We start from the raw sequence: 27,738 nt of genomic DNA, 5'->3' as shown, positions 1-27,738 counted from the left end.
GTTGAGAGTGGTCCTCTGTGAGAATGACTATATATGGAAAGATGGAAATCCTACTCATACACTTTGAAGGTTTAGCTCATGTCAAGGAAGAGAGTTGGTGAAAATCTGAGTTCCTTAGAGGTTGTGGGGGCTGCTGCCATTTGAGGCTGAAGCTGCATTGCCATAGCTCTCCCCTTTGTTTATCGATCGCCTGAGGGCTTCCATTAATACTGATTTAGGAAATGCCAACGGTGTTTACGCTACTGAATATTCATCCTCGACGTCATTGGAAATATGTCAGCCTGCATCAGGGTGGGGGCAGCACTGGGCTTTCAGGGACTTGGGGACAGGCAGGTTCAGCAGCAACTTGAACTTTCTGCTTGAGTCTTAATTGATTTTGGAGGCTATCAGACATTCACTTAACCTCCTATTTCCAGGAATTTTTAGATTTTCTCAATTCTGCTATCTTTTGAATGGTCAAGAGGCAGGGATTTTTAGATTTTCTCGACTCTGCTATCTTTTGAATGGCCAAGAGGCAGCTTTTCATAAAGCTTAGGAGATGGGGCACAGGTTGGAAACATGAGAATTGCATCTGGGGGAGAGGACTCTGGATTTATTCCCAAGGACTTACTCAGATCTTTAAAATGGGATATGTGAGTAGGTTCAGAGCAGAGGAAGGAAGCAGGGACCATGGTGTGAGACCACCGGGCAGCATAACCTGCCCTCAGGCATATTCAGTCCCATCCTTCTTGGCGTGGGCGAAAGGAAGGTGGGCTTTAGGGGGCACGGTTCAGTTCAGTTCAGTCACTCAGTACTGTCCCACCCTTTGCAACCCCATGGACTGCAGTGTGCCAGGCCTCCCTGTCCATCACCAACTCCCAGAGTTTGCTCAAACTCATGTCCCTTAAGTTGGTGATGCCATCCAACCATCTCATCCTCTGTTGTCCCCTTCTCCTCCCACCTTCAATCTTTCCCACTATCAGGGTCCTTTCCAATGAGTTAGTTCTCATCAGGTGGTCAAAGTATTGGAGTTTCAGCTTTATTATCAGTCCTTTCACTGAATATTCAGGGTTGATTTCCTTTAGGATGGACTGGTTGGATCTCCTTGCAGTCCAAGGGACTCTCAAGTGTCTTCTCCAACACCACAGCTCAAAAGCATCAATTTTTCAGGGCTCAGTTTTCTTTATGGTCCAACTCTCACATCCATACATGACCACGGGAAAAACCGTAATTTGACTAGATGGACCTTTGTTGGCAAAGTAATGTCTCTGCTTTTTAATATGCTGTCTAGGTTGGTCATAACTTTTCTTCCAAGGAGTAAGCGTCTTTTAATTTCATGGCTGCAGTCACCATCTGCAGTGATTTTGGAGCCCAAGAAAATAAAGTCTGTCACTGTTTTCATTGTTTCCCCATCTATTTGCCATGAAGTGATGGGACTGGATGCCATGATCTTAGCTTTTTGAATGTTGAGTTTTAAGCCAGCTTCTTCACTCTCCTCTTTCACTTTCATCAAGAGGCTCTTTAGTTCTTCACTTTCTGCCGCAAGGTTGGTGTCATCTGCATATCTGAGGTTATTGATATTTCTCCCGGCAATCTTGATTCCAGCTTGTGCTTCATCCAGTGCAGCATTTTGCATGATGTACTCTGCATATAAGTTAAATAAGCAGGGTGACAATATATAGCCTTGACGTACTCCTTTCCCAATTTGGAACCAGTCCATTGTTCTATGTCCAGTTCTAACTGTTGCTTTTTGACCTGCGTACAGATTTCTCAGGAAGCAGGTAAGGTGGGCTGGTATTCCCATCTCTTGAAGAATTTCCCACAATTTGTTATGATCCACACAGTCAGAGGCTTTAGCGTAGTCAATAAGTCAGAAGTAGATGTTTTTCTGGAACTCTTTTGCTTTTTCTATGAGCCAATGGATGTTGGCAATATGATCTCTGGTTCTTCTGACTTTTCTAAAATCAGCTTGAACACCTGGAGTTCCTCAGTTCACATACTGTTGAAGCCTGGCTTGGAGAATTTTGAGCATGACTTTGCTAGCATGTGAGATGAGTGCAATTGTGTGGTAGTTTGAGCATTCTTTGGCATTGCCTTTCTTTGGGATTGGAATGAAAACTGACCTTTTCCAGTCCTGTGGTCACTGCTGAGTTTTCCAATTTTGCTGGCATATTGAGTGCAGCACTTTCACAGCATCACCTTTCAGGACTTGAAATAGCTTAACTGGAATTCCCATCACCTCCACTAACTTTGTTCAGGGTTATGCTTCCTAAGGCCCTCTTGACTTTGCATTTCAGGATGTCTGGATCCAGGTGAGTGATCACACCATAATGGTTATCTGGGTCATGAAGATCTGTTTTGTACAGTTCTTCTTTGTATTCTTGACACCTCTTCTTAATATCTTCTGCTTCTGTTAGGTCCATACCATTTCTGTCCTTTATTGGGCCCATCTTTGCATGAAATACTCAGTTCACTTCAGTTCAGTCACTCAGTTGTGTCCGACTCTTTGCGACCCCATGAATCACAGCACGCCAGGCCTCCCTGTCCATCACCAACTCCCGGAGTTCACCCAAACTCATGTCCATCGAGTCGGTGATGCCATCCAGCCACCTCATTCTCTGTTGTCCCCTTCTCCTCCTGCCCCCAATCCCTCCCAGCATCAGAGTCTTTTCCAGTGAGTCAACTCTTCACTTGAGGTGGCCAAAGTATTGGAGTTTCAGCTTTAGCATCAGTCCTTCCAATGAACACCCAGGACTGATCTCCTTTAGAATGGACTGGTTGGATCTCCTTGCAGTCCAAGGGACTCTCAAGAGTCTTCTCCAACACCACAGTTCACCATCAATTCTTCGGCGATCAGCTTTCTTCACAGTCCAACTCTCACATCCATACATGACCACGGGAAAAACCATAACCTTGATTAGACGGACCTTGGTTGGCAAAGTAATGTCTCTGCTTTTTAATATACTATCTAGGTTGGTCATAACTTTCCTTCCAAGGAGTAAGCATATTTTAATTTATGGCTGCAATCAGCATCCGCAGTGATTTTGGAGTCCAAAAAAATAAAGTCTGTGTGTGGGCAGCCGGCGTCACTTCTCCATGAAATGTTAGCTCTCATTAATCTGCAGGACAGGTGTCTGGAACCTGAACGGTGCAATCACGTCCTGAGGGTAGAGGACCCATGATCTGGTTCTGCTCTGCAACAAAGGGCTGGACCCAGCCTGGACAGTTAAATCATTTGAGGCCAGTTTCTTTATTCCCCAGATGGGCAAAACCTATGTTGATTACTACACACAGTTACATCAGTCTTAGGGAACTAACAGAGGTGATAAGGACAGGATAGAGTCATTTACTGGAGGAATGAGATATTATAAAAAATCTGAAGAACCTAGAACACTTGGAAGTATTAAAGATTTAATGGGCACCATGGAGAAGGCAATGGCACCCCACTCCAGTACTCTTGCCTGGAAAATCCCATGGATGGAGGAACCTGGTAGGCTACTGTCCATGGGGTCGCAAAGAGTCAGACACGACTGAGCGACTTCACGTCACTATGGAGTTTGCAGAGGAAATCACTTGTAGTTGGATGGGACATGGGTGACTTCTTATGACTTCGTGATGTTGGCCAAGTCACTTATTACTGAGCTCCAGTAAAATGATCTCCTCTGTAAAGTGAGAATGCTGACGCCTACTCCCTGGGGTGACGGCCTGTGGACTGCTGCCCACACAGTGACTTGGCACGCAGTGTACACTCACATCACGGTAATTCCCTTCCTTCCCCCTCCTCTGTTCTCCTTACTAACTGATCCATCCCTTGAAGAGAGATGGGTTAATTAATTAATTAGAGGATCCGATGAAGCATGGGACTGTGGGTCATATTTATAGATCATTAATTAATTGGCCTTTGGGAAATTCTTTAATACTGATTGCCAAATCATTTTCTTTCCTCAGTTTTAAAATGTAGCCTTCTCTTCCCAATAGTTTACATGTTTTGACATGATCGGAAGAGACAATGGGATTTATCACAGCATTCGGATATACACCACAGCTTTTCTTGCCCAGCAGCCCTAAGATAATTTAAATATTTGTTGTTTTATTAATTTATCTTTATTATAAAAAATAACTTGTGTACATTTCCAATGCATGCCAGTAGAGAATATAGTAAAAGTGATGTAAGGAAATAAATAGAAGAACAGTGGCAAGAATGCACCAAGAACCAATACTGTATGTTTATAACAAAATGTGAGTAAATGAAGTGAGGAAAGAACTATGAAATAAAATAGCCCACTTTAATTAATCAATTTAATTGGAGGATAATTTCTTTAGAATGTTGTGGCGGTTTTTCCCATACATCGACATGAATCACCACGTGTGCACATGTGTCTCCCCATCTTGAGCCCCCCTCCCAATTCCCTCCACACCCCATCCCTCTGGGTTGTCCCAGAGCACCTGCTTTGAATGCCCTGCTGCATGCATCAGACTTGCACTGGTCATCTGTTTTACATACGATAATATCCATGTTTCAGTACTAAAAATAGCCCACTGTCTTTGCAACTTCTGGTTCCAGATGGGACGATGAAGATTCACTTTCCCTTTCACTTCTCTCAAAATACAACTAAAAACCCTGGAAATAGTCATAGACAACCATAAAAAGGCTCTGAAAGGTGGAAGGAGGGAAGCAGGCTGCCTGGGGACCTTGGGACCTGAGGAACAACATGGTGGCAAGCCCCCTGGGATTTCTCTCTGCTTCCTGTATATCCTGGACGGGCACTGAAGAAGGCCCACAACTCAAACAACCAAAAGGTACAGATTTTTAAAAGCTCCAGCAAAAGCCAGCTCTCTCTGGCTGAAGGGACAGGAAAGAGGCAGCAAGCCCTAGTGGGGAACCCCGTCTTCACCCCATACCTGGCCGGCCTGCCTTGCCTGTGCCAGCAGCACCTGCAAGAGTGGGCGCCTGACTCCACCCAGGAGCACCAACAGGCCCAGGGCCTCCTGGCCCTCCACTCAGCAGCAGATGAAGACCTCTATCCACAATCCCCTGGGCCACGTCCAGTGGTGGAAAATGACTCCCAGCACTAGAGGGGGGAGGAGGCCCGGGAGATGCTCCCCCCCATCAGTGGCACTGGCCCACGTGGAACAAGAAGCATGTTGGCACAAGGAGCCCTAGAGAGAAGGTCCTGGGAAACACTGTCTGCTCCACAGGCTCCGCATCCCCCACCCATCCTCTTCCCTAGCAGCACTGGGGGCCCAGGAAAGTACCTGCCACCCGCCTCAAGCTGTACCACCAGTGATTAGGTAGCCACTAGGTAGTAGCCTTGAGAACAGGCTCAGGGAAACAGCAACTGCCCCATGGCCTAGCATCTCCCACACTCCCTCCAGGAGGACCGGCAGGGAAAGCGCCCTTGGCCCCTGCAGGCAGCATCAACAGGATCAAACAGGAGCCACAGTGAACCAAAAAGCACTCTCTAGGCTCTGAAATCTATACTGTCATTGGAACCAAAGCCAAAGAAACTAAGCAAGGGACTATGCACTGAACATAAACAGGTGACTGCCTGCTGAAAGAAAAAACTTTAATAGGATCCAGAGCCTCATAACTTAATTCTCAAAATGTCCAGGATACAAAAAAACCAGTCATCATACCAAGAACCAGAAAAGTCACAACCTGAATGAGAAAAGGCAATCAATTGATACAAAATATTTGAATTATCTGACAAGGATTTGAGAGTAGCCATCATAAAAAGTGCTTCAGGAGGAGGGACAAATGGAAGGTCGGAACTGACATATACTCAATACTATATATTTAAAAAGTAAGTAATAACTGTGTACCCAGGGAACTCTACTGAGTAGAGTCATCTACTCTGTAATGACCCATATAGGAAAAGAATCTAAAAAATAATAGATATATGTACATGTATAACCAATTTACTCTGCTGTACAGCAGAAACTAACAAAACATTGTAAACCTATGCTCCAATAAAAATTAATTTAAAAATTAAAAATCCAATTCTTGTTTCACTGAAAAAAAAAAGTTTCAATAAGCGATACCAAATTATCTCTAAACAAATGACAAAACAGAAAAGCTTAGCAAAAGCATTTCTCTCTGTAGAAGGACACATGCTATATATATATCACTTATGTATTACTTTATAAAACACACAGTAACATTAGCACAATTGAGGGAAATATACATAAGCAATATAAGGCTACAAATTACAAGAATGATCACCAAATTGTGATTGTGGCTACTTTTGTGATAGGAAGGAAATGCAATTTGAAAGGGAAATACAGTATGTTTCCTCTAGAGGTGAAATGTTTCATTTCTTAACCTTTGTTGTTGATACATGTTCATTATAATAATCTTTACATGTTTATGTCTGAAATATTTCATAATAAAAATGACTGCTGAAAAACTCTACGAAGTGATGGCTGTCTCTTGTAGCTTGAAACTTTACTTAGTACCTTAAACAAAGCATTAGTGCTTAACATGGTTAATTCTTGCTTTAACTTTTAAGGCTTTTAAAATATAAAAGGAGAAACAGAAAATTAGAATATCTTAAAAGAAATTGAGTCAGAGAGGGAAAATCTTTTCATAAAAGTAACTCTAGGCCCTTTCCTCATACCATTTACAAAAATTAACTCAAAATGGATCAAGAATCTAAATGTATGTCCCCAAGTCTTGCCTATTGTAAATAGGGCTGCTATGAACATCAAGGTGCATGTATCTTTTCAAATTAGAGTTTTCTCTCAAAATCTGCCCCGGAGTGGGATTGCAAGATAATATACTGTATAATATACTATATATATATATATAATACAGTCTATTATATAATAGACTGTAACTCTACAGTCCACAGGGTGGCAAAGAGTCGGACATGACTGAGCGACTTCACTTTCACTTTTTCATGGTAACTCTGTTTTTAGGTCTTTTGAGGAACCTCCATGCTGTTCTCCACAGTGGCTGCACTAGTTTACATTGCCATCGATAGTGTATAGGAAGGTTCCTTTTTTCCACATACTCTCCAGCATTTATTACATGCAGATTTTTTTTTTAATGATGGCCATTCTGACTGGTGTGAGGTGATACCTCATTGTGGTTTTGGTTTGCATTTCCTTAACAGCAACTAGAGTTCTTGATGAAAGTGAAAGAGGAGAGTGAAAAACTTGGCTTAAAACTCAACATTCAGAAAACTAAGATCATGGCATCCAGTCCCATCACTTCATGGCAAATAGATGGGGAAACAATAAAAACAGTGAGAGACTTTATTTTTAGGGGCTCCAAAATCACTGCAGATGGTGACAGCAGTCATGAAATTAAAAGATGCTTGCTCCTTGGAAGAAAAGCTATGACCAACCTAGACAGCATATTAAAAAGCAGAGACATTACTTTGCCAACAAAGGTCCGTCTAGTCAAAGCTATGGTTTTTCCAGTAGTCATGTATGGATGTGAGAGTTGGACCATAAAGAAAGCTGAGCCCCAAAAAATTGATGCTTTTGAACTGTGGTGTTGGAGAAGACTCTTGAGAGTCCCTTGGACTGCAAGGAGATCCAACCAGTCCATCCTAAAGGAGATCAGTCCTGAATATTCACTGGAAGGACTGATGTTGAAGCTGAAACTCCAATACTTTGGCCACCTGATGTGAAGAACTGACTCATTGGAAAAGACCCTGATGCTGGGAAAGACTGAAGACAGGAGGAGAAGGGGACGCCAGAGGATGAGATGGTTGGATGGCATCACCAAATCGATGCACATGAGTCTGAGCAAGCTCCGGGAGTTGGTGAAGCCTGGTGTGCTGCAGTCCATGGGGTCACAAAGAGCTGGATATGACTGAGTCAACCGAACTGAACTGAATATTGAGGATGCTTTTATGTGCCTATCGGTCATCTGTATATCTTCTTTGGAGAAATGTCTATTCAGGTCTTCTGCTTATTTATTGGTTGGGTTGTTTATTTCTTGATATAAAGCTACATGAACTGTATATTTTGGAAATTAATCACTGGTCAGTAACATTATTTGCAAATATTTTCTCCCAGTTCTTAGGTTGTTTTTGTGTGTGTGTGTGGCTTATGGTTTCCTTTACTGTGTAAAAACTTTTAAGTTTAATTAGGTCCCACTTGTTTTTGTTTTTATTTCCATTACTCTAGGAGATAAATCCAAAACTATATTGCTGCACTTTATGTCAAAGAGTGTGCTGCCTATGTTTTTCTTTCGGAGTTTTATAGTATCTGGTCTTACATTTCGGTCTTCGATACATTTTTATTTTTGTATGTGGTGTTAGACAAGTTCTAATTTCATTCTTTTACATACAGCTGTCCAGTTTTCCCAGCATCACTTATTGAAGAGACCCGTCTTTTTATAATTGTATATTCTTGCCTTTGTCAGAGATTAATTGACCATAAGTGTGTGGGTTTATTTCTGGGCTTTCTACCCTTTTCTTTTGATCTGTATGTCTGTTTTTGTGTCAGTACCACACAGTACTGATAACTGTAGCTTTTCAGTATAGCCTAAAGTCGGGGCGTGTGATTCCTGAGCTCTGTTCTTCTTTCTCAAGATTGTCCTAGCTATTTGGAGACTTTTGTGCTTCCATACATTTTAAGTTTTTGTTCTCATTCTGTGAAAAATGCCATCGGTAGTTTGATAGGGATTGCATTGAATCTGTAGATTGCCTTGGGGGACTATGGTTATTTTAACAATATTCAGTCTACCAATCCAAGAACACATTTTATCTGTTTGTGTCATCTTCAGTTTCTTTCATCAGCATCTTACAGTTTTCAGAGTACAGATCTTTTGTCTCCTTAGATAGGTTTATTCATAGGTATTTTATTATTTTTGATGGAGAAGGGAATGGCAACCCATTCCAGTATTCTTTCCTGGAGAATTCCATGGACAGAGGAGCCTGGCAGGCTACAGTCCATGGGGTCACAAAGAGTTGGATATGACTGAGTGACTATCACTTTCACTTTTCACTCTATTATTCTGATGTGATGGTAAGTGGAATCATTTTCTTAATTCCTTTTTCTGATAGTATATACATATATGTATATACACAAGACTTTTGTATATTAAAATTTTGTACCTAGCAACTCTACCAAGTTCACTGATGAGCTCCAGCTGTTTTCTGGTAGGGTTTGGGGGGTTTTCTATGTATAATAGAGCATCAAGTCATCTACAGACAGCAGAGTTTTACTTCTTCTTTTCAACTTGAATTCCTTTTATTTTTTCCCCCTGATTACTGTGTCCAGAACTTCCAAAAGTATGTTGAATAAAAGTGGTGAGAGTGGACATCCTCGTCTTATTCCTGATCTTAGAGGAAATGCTTTCAGCTTTCCACCACTGAGTATGATGTTAGCCGTGAGTCTGCTGTAAGTGGCTTTTATTATGTTGAGATATGTTCCCTCTATACCCACTTTCTGAAGTTCGTTCACTGTTGTTCGGTCACTCAGTCGTGTCCAACTCTTTGCGGCCCCATAGACTGCAGCACGCCAGGCCTCCCTGTCCTTCACTATGGCCAAGAGTTTGCTCAAACTCATGTCCATTGAGTCGGTGATGCCATGGAACCACCTCATCCTCTGTCGTCCCCTTCTCCCCGCCATCAATCTTCCCCAGCATCAGGGTCTTTTCCAACAAGTCAGCTCTTTGCATCAGGAAGCCAAAGCATTGGAGCTTCAGCATCAATCCTTCCAATGAATATTCAGGGTTGATTTCCTTTAGAATTGGCTGGTTTGATCTCCGTGCTGTCCAAAGGACGCTCAAGAGTCTTCTCCAGCACCACAATTCAAAAGTATCAATTCTTCGGCTCTAAGGCTTCTTTATGGACCAACTTTCACATCCATACATGACTACTGGAAAAACTACAGCTTCAACTATACAGACCTTTGTCGGCAAAGTGATGTCTCTTTTTAACATGCTGTCAAGGTTGGTCACAGCTTTCCTTCCAAGGAGCAAGTGCCCTTGTATTTGTCATGAAGTGATGGAACTGGATGCCAGTTTTTTTTTTAATTTTTTAATCAAAGGATAACTGCTTTACAGAATTCTGTTGTTTTCTGTCAAACATCAACATGAATCAGCTTAGTTGTTTTAATGTTAAATTTCAAGCCAGATTTTTCACTCTCCTCTTTCACTTTCATCAAGAGGCTCTTTAGTTCCTCTTCACTTTCTGCCATTAGGGTGGTGTCATCTCCATGTCTGAGGTTGTTGATATTTCTCCCGGCAATCTTAATCCCAGCTTATGACTCATCCAGCCCTGTATTTTGCATGATGTACTCTGTATACAAGGTAAACCAGTAGGGTGACAACATACAGCCGTGTCGTACTCCTTTCCCAATTTAGAATGAGTCAGTTGGCCCATGCTCAGCTCTAACTGCTGCTTCTTGGCCCACATGCTGGTTTCTCAGGAGCAGGTAAGGCTTCTGTCTATTCCTGTGTTTTAGTCATAGGCCATCTTCTCAGCGAGGCCTCCCTGATCACCTGGTCTAAAATTATAGAGCTCCCTTCTCCAAAATTTTAAACTTGATTCTTCCTTATTTCTTCTCAAAACATACAGCATACTATATACTTCACTTATTTATTATCCCCACAAGATTGTAAGCGTCCATGAGTTCAGGGTTTTTGTCCACAGCTGTACTCTCAATGCCTACAAAAGTAACTGGCATATCAAAATTATTCAATCAATATTTGTCAAATTAACAAAAGAACACATAATGGTTGACTTTGGAAACAATCCTCAGACTCTTAATTCATCTGCTCCTTTTTAAGCATCTAACTAGACAGGGAAGACTGGCATGCTGCAGTCCATGGGGTCTCAGAGTCTAACAGACTTAACAACTGAACTAGGACAAAGGAGTACATAAAAATTAACACTAGACGGCACAATATTCCAAGGAAAGTAACCTAATCGTTTTCTGCCAGCTGGAGTTGCTTCACGAAAAGCCTAACTGTTGCCAAGTTTCCTCTGGCCTCCCCACTTCCTGGCCTGCTCCTGTTATGTTTTGCTGTAATAACATAAATTTCACTGAGTTATGCCCTACCTGCATAAATGTTATTCTGCCCTGCTGAGTATTTCAGTGCTTCCATGTGCCAGTCCATGTTACCAAGTTCCTCCTCCCTACCCCTTGTAACCTTCCAAGCTATCTTCAACTGGTCATTAATGTGCTAGAGCCTTCAATTTCTGGAGCTGTGGGTGGTCTGTGGTGAGAAAGAATCTGTCCCCTCTGGGTCACACTCTGTTGAGCAGGAGGTGTCAAAGATTTTACCCCAAACCTCTTCTCTGGGGAAGAAAAGAGGGGATGGATCTGAACGACAGCTGCCATGGAGTCTTAAGAATCACCACTTCCCTGTACCACTTAATGCTTTCGTACTGGGCCTACTAACCCATCTGGACTACTTATCCCCTAAGGGCTGGTTATCCCTTAAGGTGACTTGGTGTTCATGCCAAGAAGCTCCTGTCACTAATCAGCCTTTGCCAGTTCATATCGGGCTTCCCTGGTGGCTCAGAGGTTAAAGCATCTGCCTCCAATGCGGGAGACCCGGGTTCGATCCCTGGGTCGGGAAGATCCCCTGGAGAAGGAAACGGTAACCCACTCCAGTATTCTTGCCTGGAGAATCCCATGGACGGAGAAGCCTGGTAGGCTACAGTCCACGGGGTCGCAAAGAGTCGGACACGACTGAGCGACGGAACGGAACGGAAGTGGGCTGGGGTGATGAACTCATTCCAGCTTTCCACGGACTTTCCCTGTTTTAACACAGGAAGTTGCAGGTTCTGGGCAATCCCTCAGTCTGGAGCAAACCAGGGCAGTTGATACCCCTACGTAAAGCCCAGATCTCACTCCATTCACTCTCAAACCAGAGCCGGGTCCCATCTGTGTCAAGTTTTTAGTGCACTTCTGGATTTCTGTTCCCTGCTCCCGCCCATGTCACCAGCTGCCCCGTCAGTGGCGTCTGTCTCCTCTGGGTCACCCATCTTCATTCTTCCTCTGTGTTCTCACTGCAAACATTACTGGAAAACTGCAGCAACCAAGACAAGAGGGGACCACTGACGATTCAGTCTTCAGGAATGAAGCTGTGGATCACACCACCTGGCATAGTTGCTGGCTCAGAGCAAAGGAAATATGGAATGAGTAGGGGAAGAAGGAAGTTACAAGTATCAACTACAGACTCATGACCAGAGAGAAAAGAGGACTAATACCTAAACATTATTTTCTCCTTTGCTTAATGCATTTCTATAAATCTGTTTATGTATTTGTGTATATGCAAACTAATGTTTTCTTCCTTTGCACTGTAAGAATTAATGGCAGTGGTTAACTTTACAGTTTCATCTTTAGCTTACAGGATATCCAAGAGGGACTCTAGTAACTAAACTGACATCACTCAAAGATCACTAAGGTAATGATTTTTTGTGGAAAAGGGGAGAGTGCCTGTTTCTACAAAGGACAATTGTATTTTGTGAAAGAAAAGCTGAAGTTTCTTATTGCTGTACCGGAAGTTGAAACAGATGTAGAAAGTTGTGCACGGATATTGAGCAGGCAAAGTGACGAGCTGTCCAGGTTATTACACCATCTCTCAGTCCAAACCCACACTTAATACTCTGCTTTGTGATGCTAGGGTTGGGACTGTGAGAACTATATTTCTACTCTGCCAGCTGACTTCCTGCTTGATTCTGCAACGCAGAGGAGGGAGAAAGGATGTAGTCTTCTCTGCCAAGTGGTTAACAAGTACAGTTTTGAGCTTTGGGTTGGGGGATACTCTAGAACCAGCCTCATAATGCCTAATCAAAGATATCATCAACTGTCAGCCTCAGGCGCTGTCTCAGAGGTCTCCGGGTACTCTCCTTCAAGCTTCTTTTGTCCCTACAGTCCCAGGAGCGACAGCCTCATCACACAGTTCCTAGCTGTGGGTTAGCTCAGTATCCCCCTTTTTGGCTTTTCAGTTCTCCAAAACTACTTCAGTTCAGTCGCTCAGTCGTGTCCGACTCTTTGTGACCCCACAGACTGCAGCACACCTGGCTTCCCTGTCCATCACCAACTCCCGGAGTTTACTCAAACTCATGTCCATTGATTGGGTGACGCCATCCAACCATCTCATCCTCTGTCATCCCCTTCTCCTCCTGCCTTCAATCTTTCCCAGCATCAGGGTCTTGTACAATGAGTCAGCTCTTCATATCAGGTGGCCAAAACTACTTCACCAATCCCTTATATTAAATTCTCCCAGTTGAAATTCCAGGTGTGTTTTCTGCTGTTGTGAATATATCCTGACTGATACAGTTACCCTGCCAAGTAGATAACCCTAACCACCTGAAGGGCTAGTTTAAAAAAAAGGAAATATGGAATAAGACATAAAAGAGGGAATTGATAAATATAACTATGACCTGTGACTCTTTATAGCGATCAGGATGATAGTACTACAGCATATTTTTGTTCTGTTCCTATAAACCAATGATTTCTACTCTTCCCCCTTCCCATCTCCTACAGTTTTGTATGGAGTGTTGGTGGGACTTAATTTACCATTTAGTTCATAGGTTACCAGGACAAAAAAAAGTCACATCTGGACCTGCTGGAGGGGTGAGGCTCATCAGTAGATCCTGAAGTCAAAAAGGAAACGGTGACTAATGGGACTTTGAGTCCCTCTTCCTGTTTGGGGAAAAGGGGAGAGTGCCATTGCATGATAGGCAGAAGTATGAAGGTACTAAACATGGGCTGAAGGATGAACTTAAATGCTGAGTAAAATAAGGGCTGGGCCATATAGGTTCTGAATCCATTCACTGTGCTTCCACCGCACTGCTCTGGACTGCAGGCAGCTGACTTCTGTTAATTGTGACACCCAAACTCACGATCAGCTGATTTCTGAAAGACAGGGGGCTGACCTCTGTTAATTGTGACACCCAAACTCATGATCAGCTGATTTCTGAAAGACTGGAAGACAGGGAGGAAAGGACAAGGCCAGGATATTCCTCTCCCTCTCTCTTCTAACTCAGGCACTTCTCCAGCAATGTCTGCACCTCCTTAGTGGCCCCAGCCCCCACCAGACAGGTCCTTAGAGGTCCTAGTCTCCAACAGGTGACCCACAGCTCTGGGATTCAGTATCTCTCCAGGCTACAAGCTGTGGCACCTCTGCTTCATTTTCTGTTAGGCTCTCAGTTCTTCTATCACCTCGTAAGCACTTCCCTGCATTACATTTCCTCTGTTGTAAATACTAGCATTGAAAGAAAAGTGTTATTTTTCTGGTCATTCCCGTTTCTGTAGCTGACTGCTAATCCCACTCCAGGTCCGCTGTAATATTTTTTTTTCCATGTTTTAATAAACACTTCGTCTTTTTGTATTGCTTTCTTTTTCATCACAATAATAGAAATATAACACCATATATCACTGTAAAACACATTTCCACATAAATGCTGAAACGCACAAAATATTTTTCATCATTTACATTTTAACTGTAATAATATATGGCAGGATTAAAGCTGCATCCATCATGTGTCTAACTAACCTTGCTGTAATGAATTTTTAAATGTAATGGTTTCTGTCGCAAAGTAAAATTGTACATAATGTCTAGTGACACAGTATGCTGGTGGATGGGTGGTTTTGGAAAATGGAAATGCAACTTCATTTTTAATTAGATTTATAAACTTCACCACCTCCACCTCCAGCCAGCTTCCCAACCCTCCCTCCCACCACTTTTATTTATATATTTATTTATTTTTTAAATGAGGCTTTTAATTAATGTTTGACAGAGCTGATTCAGGTTGAACAGACTAAATTTCTTTAAACAAACTTACTTATACTCCAGAGTCCTTTAAAAACTTAATAGCATTTATACATTGAAGGTATTTGATTTTCTTGTAACTAGCACTTCAAATGCAACAAGCATTTGAAGCAACAAGCATTCGACCCAACAAGTAAAACTTTCTACAGTTCATAACTTTTATAAATAAAATAAATTAAATGTACAGTGAATAAGTTCTCTGAAATATTTCAATATTTCTGCAGGTTTAGTAACATCATAAAATACATTTCAACTAAAATTCACTAATCTAAAAACCTGTTAGGCATTTTTAGGCGTTTTAAGTTGGAAATGAAGACCAATGTTACATCGTAATATGCCAATTACAAATAGTACTTCAAATAGCAAATACTACAGTTTGTCCCAAACTTTAAAAACTATTCATGAACTCAACACTGAACTATTGATGGCTATGAGAATTGTTTCCTAGCCTTTTTGAAAATTTCAACCCATTTACATTTAAGGTAATTATTGATAAGTACGATCCCGTAGCCATTTTCTTTATTGCTTTGGGTTCAAGTTTATACACTCTTTCTGTGTTTCCTGTCTATAGAAGATCCTTTAGCATTTGTTGGAGAGCTGGTTTGGTGATGCTGAATTCCCTCAGCTTTTGCTTGTCTGTAAAGCTTTTGATTTCTCCTTCATATTTGAATGAGATCCTTGCTGGGTATTGTAATCTGGGCTGTAGGGTATTTTCTTTCATCACTTTAAGTAAGTCTTGCCACTCCCTTCTGGCCTGAAGAGTTTCTGTTGAAAGATCAGCTGTTATCCTTATGGGAATCCCCTTATGTGTTATTTGCTGCTTTTCCCTTGCTGCTTTTAATATTTGTTCTTTGTGTTTGCTCTTTGTTAATTTGATTAATATGTGTCTTGGAGTATTTCGCCTTGGGTTTATCCTGTTGGGGACTCTCTGGGTTTCTTGGACTTGGGTGATTATTTCTTTCCCTATTTTAGGTAAGTTTTCAACTATTATCTCCTCAAGTATTCTCTCATGGTCTTTCTTTTTGTCTTCTTCTTCTGGGACTCCTATGATTCGAATGTTGGAGCGTTTAACATTGTCCCAGAGGTCTCTAATATTGTCCTCATTTCTTTTAATTCGTTTTTCTTTTTTCCTCTCTGTTTCATTTATTTCTACAATTCTATCTTCTAGTTCGCTTATCCTGTCTTCTGCCTCTGTTATTCTACTGTTTGTTCCCTCCAGAGTGTTTCTGATCTCATCTATTGCATTATTCACTGTATATTGACTTTTTTTTATTTCTTCTAAGTCCTTATTAAATCTTTCTTCCATCTTCTCAATCCTTTTCTCCAGGTTATTTATCTGTAACTCCATTTTGCTTTCAAGATTTTGAATCATTTTCACCATCAAAATTTGAAATTCTTTATCAGGTAAATTCCCTATATCTTCTTGTTTGTGTTGGTGGGCAATTATCTTGTTCCTTTACTTGCTGGGTATTTCTCTGCCTCTTCATCTTGCTTATATTGCTTTGCTTGGGGTGGCCTTTCCCTCTTCTTGCAGTTTGTGGAGTTCTCTTTATTATGTAGTTTCTTCGCTGTGTGTGGGGTTGGACGGGTGACTTGTCCCGGTTCCCTGGTTAGGGAATCACGTGTCGGTGTTCTGGTGGGTGGAGCTGGATTTCTTCTCTCTCCTTTAGAAGACAACGGGCTGCTTTTCTGGGAGCCTGATGTCCTCTGCCAGTATTCAGAAGTTGTTTTGTGGCCTTTACTCCGCGTTCAAATGTTCTTTTGATGAATTTGTGGGGGAGAAAGTGGTCTTGCCGTCTTATCCCTCCGCCATCTTGTTCCTTCCTCCCCAGAACACTGGATTCTTATATTCCACTTGGTCGTGGAGTATCTCTTCCCAGCTGCTCCAGCAAGGTGCAGCCGCTATACCTTACCTTGGACGAGGGGTATCTCCTCAAGGCCGCCCCTCCTGCTTTGAACGTGGATCAGCTCCTCTAGGCCCTCCGGTGCCCAAGCAGCCACCGCCTCCTGGACGTGGTACAGCTCCTCTCGGCCACCGCCCTAACCCTGGGCGCGGGGTAGCTCCTCTCAGCCACGATTCTGCACGTGGTCGGTTGCGCCGGAGCCGGGCGTCTCCCGCGCCTGCGCCGCCAGAGCCAGGCGTCTCCCGTGCCTGCGCCGCCGGGGCCGGGCGTCTCTCGCGTCTGCGCCGCCGGGGCCGGGCGTCTCTCGCGTCTGCCTCCGCTGTAATATTAAGTCAATATTCTGCAATTCTCTCACTTCCAGGTATTCATATCACAAATATACCTACCCACCTACAAAACGAAGTCTGTAGCAGGTTATTCATTGCAGTGTTGCTTGCAATGCCAAAAAGGAGAAATAAACCCTATTTCCTACAGGGAACTGGTTAAGCAAACATTACAGTATCCACAGAGCTGGAAAAAAAGAACAAAGAAACTCTCTGTGTACCAAGGCACATTACTCAGTGAAGAAAGTAGACCTATGGAGACAAGATCAGTGGTTGTCTGGGGTTTGGAGGGAGGGATGAATAAGTGGAGCCCGCAGGATTTTTAAGGCAGTGAAAATACTCCAAATGATATTATAATCAGCAGTCAGTTCAGTCACTCAGTCGTGTCTGACTCTGCAGTTCCACGGACTGCAGCACACCAAGCTTCCCTGTCCATCACCAACTCCCGGAGCTCACTCAAACTCATGTCCATCCAGTCGGTGACACCACCCAACCATCTCATCCTCACGTTATTATGTATCTGTCCAAATCCACAGAATGTACACCAAGAGTGAACCCTGAGGGAAACTGTGGACTTTGGGGGATGATGACGTGTCAGTGTCAGTGTAGCTGTATCCTTTGTTACAGCTGTACTGTTCTGGTGAGGGATGTTGATAACGGTGGAGACTGTGCATACGTGGGTTCAGGGAGCACAGATATACCTCAGCGATGTCGTGGGTTCAGTGTCAGACCACTGCAGTAAAGCAAGTATCACAATGAAGCAAGTCACATGAACTTTTTGTCTTCTCAGTGCATATAAAACTCACATTTACTCTACACTGCAGTCTATTAAGTGTTGAACAGCATTGTCTTAAAAAAAAACCCACATACATACCTTGACTAAGAAATACATTATTGCTTAAAAAATGCTAATCGTCATCTGAGCCTTCAGCAAACCATAATCTGTTTGTTGGGAGAGGGTCTTGCTTCAGTGTAGGTGGCTGCTGACTGACCAGGGTGGCAGTTGCTGAAGGTTGGGGTGAAAATTTCTCAGATAAGACACAAATATCGTATATTAACATACAGATACACACATATATATGGAATCTAGGGAGATCTACTAGTGAACCTATTTGTAAGGCAGCACAAGAGACACAGACTTGTGCACACAGCGGGGGAAGGAGAGGGTGGGACGAGCGAGAGTGGCACTGAAACACACACACTGCCGCGTGTAAAGCAGCCGGCCAGCGGGGATTTGCTGTGCGACACAGGGAGCTCAAACCGGACACTCTGGGACAGCCTAGAGTGGTGGAGTGGGGTGGGAGGTGGGAGGGAGACTCAAGAGGGAGAGGACATATATATACCATATATATATGGTAGAGACCAACACAATACTCTAACTACCCTCCAATTAAAAATAAATTTTAAAAAGACAACAATCAAGTTTTCCACATCAGTGGCGCGCCCTTTCACAATTTCTCTGTAGTGTGCAATGCTGTTTGGTAGCATTTTACCCACAACAGAACTTCTTTCAACACTGGAACCAACTCTCTCAAACCCTACTACAACTTTATCAATTAAGTTCATGTAATATTCTAAATCCTTTGCTGTCTTTCAACAATGATTACAGCATCATTACCAGAAGTCCATTTCTTTATCAATTAAGTTCATGTAATATTCTAAATCCTTTGCTGTCTTTCAACAATGATTACAGCATCATTACCAGAAGTCCATTTCTTTGCTCATCCACAAGAAGCAACTCCTTATCCATTAATATTTTATCATGAGATGGCAGCAATTCAGTCACATCTTCAGGCTGCACTTCTAATTCTAGTTCTCTTACTGTTTCCACCACATCTGAAGTTACTTCCTCAATTTAAGTCTTGAACCCCTCAAAATCATCCATGAGAATTGGAATCAACTCCTTCCAAACTTCTGTTTGTGTTGATATTTTGACCTATACCCATGAATCATGAATGTTTTTAATGGCATCTAGAATGGTGAATCCTTTCAAGAAGGTTTTCAATGGACTTTTCCAGATCCATCAGAGGAATGTCTATCTATGGCAGCTATGGCCTTATGAAATGGATTTCTTAAGTCATAGGACTTGAAAGTTGAAATTACTCTTGATCCATGGACTGCAGAGCAGATATTGTGTTAGCAGGCATGAAAACATTAAGCTCATTGTACATTTTCATTAGAGCTCTTGGGTGACCAAGTGCATTATCAGTGAACAGTAATGTTTTTAAAGAAGTCCTTTTTTTCTGAGCACTAAGTCTCAATCATGGGCCTAAAATATTCAGTAAACCATGTTGTAAACAGATGTGCTGTCATCTGGGATTTGTTGTTTCATTTATAGAGCACAAGCAGAGTAAATTTAGCAGAATTCCTAGGGGCCCCATGATTTTTGAAATGGAAAATGAGACTGGCTTCAACTTTAAGTCACCAGCTGGGTTAGCTCGTAATGACAGTGAGTCTGTCCTTTGAAGCTGTGAAGCCAGGCATTTTATTTTTTCCTCTCCAGTTATGAATGTCCCAGATTGCATCCTCTTCCAATTTAAGGCCATTTTGTTGACATTGAAAATCTGTTGTTTAGCATAGCCACCTTTGTTAATTATTTTAGCTAAGATTTTTGGGAAAACTTGCTGTATGTTCTGTATCAGAACATATATACTTCTTCATCTTATACTTTTATGCTAATGGGATGGCTTCTTTCCTTAAATCCCACGAACCAGGCTCTGCTAGCTTAAAACTTTTCCGCTGTAGCTTTCATCGAATTGAAAATTTAGAGCCTTGCTCTAGATTAGGCTTTGGCTTACTGGAATGTTATGGTGGTTTAATCTTCTATCTAATCTAGTGGCCTAATCTCAAACCACTAAAACTTTCTCCACATCAATAGCACGGCTGTTTCGCTTGCTGATCATTTGGGTGTTCACTGGGGTAGCACTTTTAATTTCCTTCAAGAACACTTCCTTTGCATTCACAACTTGGCTGACTGGTGCAAGAGGCCTAACTTTCGGCCCATATTGGCTTTCAATGTGCCTACCTCGCTAAGCTTAATCGTGTCTAGTTTTTTATTTAAAGTGAGAGATATGCAACTCTTCCTTTCACTTGAGCACTTAGAAACCACTGTGAAGTTATTAAATTAGCCTAATTTCAAAACTGCTGTGGCTCAGGGAATAGGGAGGCCCAAGGAGAGGGAGAGAGACAGGGGAACAGCCAATTGGTGAAGTACTCAGAATACCCATATTTATCAATTATCTTACACGGGCATGGTTCATGGCTCCCCCAAACAACTATAATATTAATATCAAGGGTCACTGATCACAGAGCACCATAACAAATGTAATATTAATGGAACACTTCAAAATATTGCAATAATTACTGAAACTGACACAGGGACAAGAGGTGAACAAATGTTGGGAAAAAATGGCACTGACAGACTTGTTTGATGCAGGGTTGCCATAGACCTTCTTTTTGTAAAAAAGACACAGCATTTGCAAGCACTAAACAGCAAAGCACAATAAAACAAGGTATGCTTATATATGGGAACTCTCTGTGTCTTCCTCCCAATTTAACTATAAACTCAAAGCTGCTCTTTATTTTTTTTTTTTGCATTTTTTATTCTATCAAAGCTGCTCTTTAAAAGTCTTTTAAAAATATGAAGAAGAAGAGGAAGAGGAGGAAAGATGAAAGACAAGGGAGGGAGAGAGAAAAAGAGCAAATACATGGAGAGCAGCAGTCTTCATTTACACAAACGGTCAAGAAGCCAAAGTGGATATTAGGTTGGTGCAAAAATAATTGCAGTTTTGCATTGAATTTTGCTGTTTGATACTGGAATATATTCTTAAATAAAAGTGGTTATGCTATACATCATTTTAATGCTCACTTCTCACTTTATGTTTTTTTGCTAATGACATTACTTGCTGTTTATTTTAGACTATAGATAGAAATGATATTAGAGAAAAATCAAATTCCAGCAATTTTCTTGAGTTCAAAATGGGTCATAAAGCAGCAGAGACAACTCACAACATCAACAACACATTAGGCCCAGGAACTACTAATGAACATACAGGGCAGTGGTGGTTCAAGAAATTTTGCAAAGGAGATGAGAGCCTTGAAGATAAGGAGTATAGTGGCCAGCCATCAGAAGTTGACAATGACCAATTGAGAGCCATTATCAAAGCCGATCCTCTTAGAACTACATGAGAAGTTTCCCAAGAACTCAATGTCAACCATTCTACAGTCATTCGGCATTCATTTGAAGCAAACTGGAAAGGTGAAAAAGCTCAATAAGTGGGTGCCCCATGAGCTGACTGCACATCAAAACAATGGTCATTTTGAAGTATCATCTTCTCTTATTCTACACAACAATGAACCATTTCTCAATTGGATTGGGATGTGTGGTGAAAAGACAACCAGCGATGACCAGCTCAGTGGCTTCACCAAGAAGAAGCTCCAAAGTACTTCCCAAAGCCAAACTTGCACCAAAAAAAGGTCATGGTTACTGTTTCATGGTCTTCTGCCAGTGTGATCCACTACAGCTTTCTCAACCCCAGTGAAACCATTACACTTGCTGAGAAGTATGCTCAGCAAATCAATGAGATGCACTGAAAGCTGCAATGCTTGCAGCTGGTGGCACTGGTCACCAGAAGGGGCCCAATTCTTCTCCATGACAATGCTGAACCACACGTCGCACAACCAATGCTTCAAAAATTGAACGAACTGGGTTATGAAGTTCTGCCTCATCCACCATATTCACCAGACCTCTCGCCAACCGACTACCACTTCTTCAAGCATGTCAACAACTTTTTGCAGGGAAAACACTTCTGCAACCAGCAGGAGGCAGGATATGTTTTCCAAGAATTTGTCAAATCCTGAAGCACAGATTTTTTTCTTTAATCATGAAGGGAAAGTGAAGTCACTCAGTTGTGTCTGACTCTTTGCGACCCCATGGACTGTAGCCTACCACGTTCCTCCATCCATGGGATTTTCCAGGCAAAAGTACTTGAGTGGGTTGCCATTTCCTTCTCCAGGAGACCTTCCCGACCCAGGGAGTTTATATTTAATCACCATGTCTATATTAACACCTATAATGATCCATAATCTACCTTTTTTAAAATTTATTTTTAATTAAAAGATAATTGCTTTACAGTATTGCGTTGGTTTCTGCCAAACACCAACATGAATCAGCCATCAGTATTCCTATGTCTCCTCCCTCCTGCCTCCCTCCCCACCCCACCCTTCTAGGTTGTTACAGAGCCCTGGTTTGAACTCTCTGAATCATACAGCAAATTACATATAGGAATAAACAAGCTTATCTCTTGTTGGCAAAAATGTGTTGATTGCAATGGTTACTATATTGATTGATAAAGATGTGTTTGAGCCTAGTTATAATGATTTAAAATTCATGGTCCACACTTCCTTCCCCTACCAAAACAAGCTTTGGTTGCCTTTGGCTAACATAAGTCAGTTAAAGTTCTCAGTCTGGTCAGCTGACCCAAATTTTGATTCCTGAGGTATCTAATCCTACTTTATTTTTTGTTAAACTTATTAACTAGGCATGTAAGAGGAAGTATCCAGACTCTGCTAGCTTTATAACAGTAACCCTAATTTACCCTTGATGATCAGGGCCAAGCATACCAACCAACACTAGAAGCCTTGCTTCTCTAGCTGTTAAGTAAGTTTCTTGACTGATCACAATGTTTAAGGCAGATTACATGTCAATTTTGATGATTAAAAAATGTTTCCCCTGAGGCTTCCAAATAAAGATGCCAGACTGAATACAATAATTTTCAATTTCACTTTCTCTAAAAGTACTCTAAAGGGATTTTTTTTTTAAACTCATAGTCCTATAAATCCAGAGAGAAAAGAAGAGGAGACAATAGCAATAAAACATTAAGGCTAGAATGCAGAAAAGTGACGTAGAATATAGTAGGGAAAGCCAAGAACAAAATTGTCGTGTATCACAGAATCTTCCAAAGGCTCAGGAACTGAATGGACATTTGGAGGTGGGGGTAAGAAAGGATATTAAATAAGGATTTCTAGAATGCTTAAAGTACATTCCCTATCCCTTGAGTGTGGTCTGGGCTTAACAACTTTCTTCTAAAGACTAGGGTACAGAAGGACTTACCAGTGGTCCAGTGGTTAAGACTCCAGGCTCCCAATGCAGGAGGCCCAGGTTCAATCCCTGGTCAGGCAACCAGATCCCACATGCCACTTACGAGTTTGCATGCTGCAAACAAAGACCCGGCACAGTCAAATAAATAGATATTTTTAAAAAAATACACAGTATGGAGAGACACAATACTAGAGAAATAAGACACACCACCTTAGCCAAGTGAGCACTCCAAGGTTAAGTCATAAGTCATGTTGTCCGTTCTTCTGATATGATACAGCGAAAAGGGCAGCTCATCTTTGTGGCATTCCTCTCCCAAACCCATAGTCCCAATGTGATCATGACAAATCCAAACACCAGGCAAACATAAATAGAGGAAAGGCTTACAATACCTGACCTGTACTCTTCAAAATCGGCTTCCCTGTTAGCTCAGTTGGTAAAGAATCCACCTGCAATGCAGGAGACCCCAGTTTGATTCCTGGGTCAGGAAGATCCCCTAGAGAAGGGATAGGCTACCATTCTAGTATTCTGGCAGCAGCTGTGCTGCACAGGAGCAGCTGAGAGGAGATACCCCACCTCCAAGGTCAGGAGCGGGGGCCATGAGGGGATACCCCACGTCCAAGGTCAGGAGCAGTGGCTGCGCTTTGCTGGAGTAGCCGTGAAGAGATATCCCATGTCCAAGGTAAGAAAAACTCAAGTAAGATGGTAGGCACTGAGAGAGAGCATCGGAGGGCAGACAGACTGAAACCGCAATCACAAAAAACTAACCAATCTGATCATATGGACTGTCTAACTCAATGAAACTAAGCCATGCCGTATGGGGCCACCCAAGACGGATGGGTCATGGTGGAGAGGTCTGACAGAATGTGCTCCACTGTAGAAGGGAATGGTAACCACTTTGGTATTCTTGGCTTGAGAACCCCATGAACAGTATGAAAAGGCAAAAAGATAGGACACTGAAAGATGAACTCCCCAGGTTGGTGGGTGCCCAATATGCTACTGGAGATCAGTGGAGAAATAACTCCAGAAAGAATGAAGGGATAGAGCCAAAGCAAAAACAACACCCAGTTGTGGATGTGACTGGTGATGGAAGCAAGGTCCGATGCTGTAAGGAACAATACTGCATACAAACCTGGAATGTTAGGTCCGTGAATCAAGGCAAATTGGAAGTGGTCAAACAGGAGATGAGTGAACATCAACATTCTAGGAATCAGCAAACTAACATGGACTGGAATGGGTGAATTTAACTCAGATGACCATTATATCTACTACTGTGGGCAAGAATCCCTTAGAAGAAATGAAGAAGCCCTTATAGTCAACAACGAGTCAGAAATGCAGTGTTTGGTTGCAATCTCAAAAATGACAGAATGATCTCTCTTCGTTTCCAAGGCAAACCATTCAATGTCACAGTAATCCAAGTCTATGCGCCAACCACTAATACCAGAGACGCTGACGTTGAAAGGTTCTATGATGACCTACAAGAACTTCTAGAACTAGCACCAAAAAAAGATGTCCTTTTCATCATACAGAACTGGAATGCAAAAGTAGGAAATCAAGAGATAACTGGAGTAACAGGCAAGTATGGCCTTGGAGTACAGAATGAAGCAGGGCAAAGGCTAATAGAGTTTTGCCAAGAGAATGCACTGGTCATAGCAAACACCCTCTTCCAACAACACAAGAGAAGACTCTACACATGGACATCACCAGATGGTCAACACCGAAATCAGACTGATTATATTCTTTGCAGCCAAAGATGGAGTTCTATACAGTCAGCAAAAACAAGACCAGAAGCTGACTGTGGCTCAGATCATGAACTCCTTATTGCCAAATTCAGACTGAAATTGAAGAAAGTGGGGAAAACCATTCAGGTATGACCTAAATCAAATCCCTTATGATTATACAGTGGAAGTGAGAAATAGATTTAAGGGACTAGATCTGATAGAGTGCCTGATGAACTAAAGACAGAGGTTTGTGACATTGTACAGGAGACAGGGATCAGGACCATCCCCATGGAAAAGAAATGCAAAAAAGCAAAATGGCTTCCTAAGGAGGCCTTACAAATAGCTGTGAAAAGAAGAAAAGCAAAAAGCAAAGGAGAAAAGGAAAGATACACCCACTGGAATGCAAAGTTCCAAAGAATAGCAAGGAGAGATAAGAAAGCCTTCCTCAGGGATCAATGCAAAGAAATGGGGGAAAATACTAGAATGGGAAAGACTAAGATCTCTCCAAGAAAATAAGAGATACCAAGGGAACATGTCATGCAAAGATGGGCTCGATAAAGGACAATAATGGTATGGACCCAACAGAAACAGAAGATATTAAGAAGCAGTGGCAAGACCACATAGAAGAACTGTACAAAAAAGATCTTCATGACCCAGATAATCACAATGGTGTGATCACTCACCTAGAACCAGACATCCTGGAATGTTAAGTCAAGTGGGCCTTAAGAAGCATCACTACGAAGAAAGCTAGTGGAGGTGATGGAATTCCAGCTGAGCTATTTCAAATCCTGAAAGATGATGCTGTGAAAGTGCTGCACTCAATATGTCAGCAAATTTGGAAAACTCAGCAGTGGCCACAGGACTGGAAAAGGTCAGTTTTCATTCCAATCCCAAAGAAAGGCAATGCCAAAGAATGCTCAAACTACCGCACAGTTGCACTCATCTCACACACTAGTAAATGCTCAGAATTCTCCAAGCCAGGCTTCAGCAATACATGAACCATGAACTTCCAGATGTTCAAAATGGATTTAGAAAAGGCAGAGAAACCAGAGATCAAATTGCCAACATCCACTGGATCATGGATCTCTTGTTTTTCCCATTCTGTTGTTTTCCTCTATTTCTTTGCATTAATCACTGAGGAAGGCTTTCTTATCTCTCCTTGCTCTTCTTTGAAACTCTGCATTCAGATGCTTATATCTTTCCTTTTCTCCTTTGCTTTTCGCTTCTCTTCTTTTCACAGCTATTTGCAAGGCCTCCTCAGACAGCCATTTTGCTTTTTTGCATTTCTTTTCCATGGGGATGGTCTTGGTCCCTGTCTCCTCTACAATGTCATGAACCTCCGTCCAGAGTTCATCAGGCACTCTATCAGATCTAGACCCTTAAATCTATTCCTCACTTCCACTGTATAATCATAAGGGATTTGATTTAGGTCATATCTGAATGGTCTAGTGGTTTCCCCTACTTTCTTCAATTTAAGTCTGAATTTGGCAATAAGGAGTTCATGATCTGAGCCACAGTCAGCTCCTGGTCTTGTTTTTGCTATCTGTATACAGCTTCTCCATCTTTGGCTGCAAAGAATATAATCAATCTGATTTCGATGTTGACCATCTGGTGATGTCCATGTGTAGAGTCTTCTCTTGTGTTGTTGGAAGAGGGTGTTTACTATGACCAGTGCGTTCTCTTGACAAAACTCTATTAGCCTTTGCCCTGCTTCATTCCGTGCTCCAAGGCCAAATTTGCCTGTTACTCCAGGTGTTTCTTGACATCCTACTTTTGCATTCCAGTCCCCTATAATGAAAAGGACATCTTTTTTGGGTGTTAGTTCTAAAAGGTCTTGTAGGTCTTCATAGAACTGTTCAACTTCAGCTTCTTCAGCGTTACTGGTTGGGGCATAGGCCTGGATTACTGTAATATTGAATGGTTTGCCTTGGAAACGAACAGAAATCATTCTGTCGTTTTTAAGATTGCATTCAAGTACTGCATTTCAGACTCTTTTGTTGACCATGATGGCTACTCCATTTCTTCTGAGGGATTCCTGCCCACAGTAGTAGATATAATGGTCATCTGAGTTAAATTCACCCATTCCAGTCCATTTTAATTCACTGATTCCTAGAATGCCTATGTTCACTCTTGCCACCTCCTGTTTGACCATTTCCAATTTGCCTTGATTCATGGACCTAACATTCCAGGTTAGGGACAACAGAATGGGAAAAACAAGAGATCTCTTCAAGAAAATTAGAGATTCCAAGGGAACATTTCATGCAAAGATGGGCTCGATAAAGGACAGAAATGGTATGGACCTAACAGAAGCAGAAGATATTAAGAAGAGGTGGCAAGAATACACAGAAGAACTGTACAAAAAAGATCTTCACAACCAAGATAGTCACGATAACGTGATCACTGACCTAGAGCCAGACATCTTGCAATGTGAAGTCAGGTGGGCCTTAGAAAGCATCACTACGAACAAAGCTAGTGGAGGTGATGGAATTCCAGTTGAGCTATTTCAAATCTTGAAAGATGATGCTGTGAAAGTGCTGCACTCAATATGCCAGCAAATTTGGAAAACTCAGCAGTGGCCACAGGACTGAAAAAGGTCAGTCTTCATTCCAATCCCAAAGAAAGGCAATGCCAAAGAATGCTCAAACTACCACACAATTGCACTCATCTCACACGCTAGTAAAGTCATGCTCAAAATTCTCCAAGCCAGGCTTCAGCAATATGTGAACCGTGAACTCCCAGATGTTCAAGCAGGTTTTAGAAAAGGCAGAGGCACCAGAGATCAAATTGCCAACATGCGCTGGATCATGGAGAAAGCAAGAGAGTTTCAGAAGAGCATCTATTTCTGCTTCATTGACTATGCCAAAGCCTTTGACTGTGTGGATCACAATAAACTGTGGAACATTCTGAAAGAGATGGGAATACCAGACCACCTGACCTGCCTCTTGAGAAACCTGTATGCAGGTCA

The 27,738-nt window shown here is 42.0% G+C and overlaps 1 long non-coding RNA gene across 2 annotated transcripts in view; it reads right to left on the bottom strand.

Annotated features, from left to right (window-relative positions):
• Positions 1-5,663: 5,663 nt before the first annotated feature.
• The window catches only part of LOC148777514 (uncharacterized), a 46,257-nt gene continuing 24,182 nt past the window's right edge, over positions 5,664-27,738 (bottom strand). For both annotated transcript variants that reach the window (XR_016037933.1, XR_016037934.1), the window contains 2 exons: positions 23,068-23,169; positions 5,664-10,619 (listed from right to left, as the gene is read on the bottom strand). This is a non-coding gene — a long non-coding RNA (uncharacterized LOC148777514). The remainder of the gene's footprint in view (positions 10,620-23,067; positions 23,170-27,738) is intronic.

This window comes from Moschus berezovskii, chromosome 7, assembly GCF_049115385.1.
Source record: "Moschus berezovskii isolate FMDL1 chromosome 7, NW_MosBer_1.0, whole genome shotgun sequence".
Lineage (NCBI taxonomy): Eukaryota > Metazoa > Chordata > Mammalia > Artiodactyla > Moschidae > Moschus > Moschus berezovskii.
Note: the sequence above shows the minus strand (reverse complement) of the source record. Positions and strands in the feature narration are given on the sequence as shown.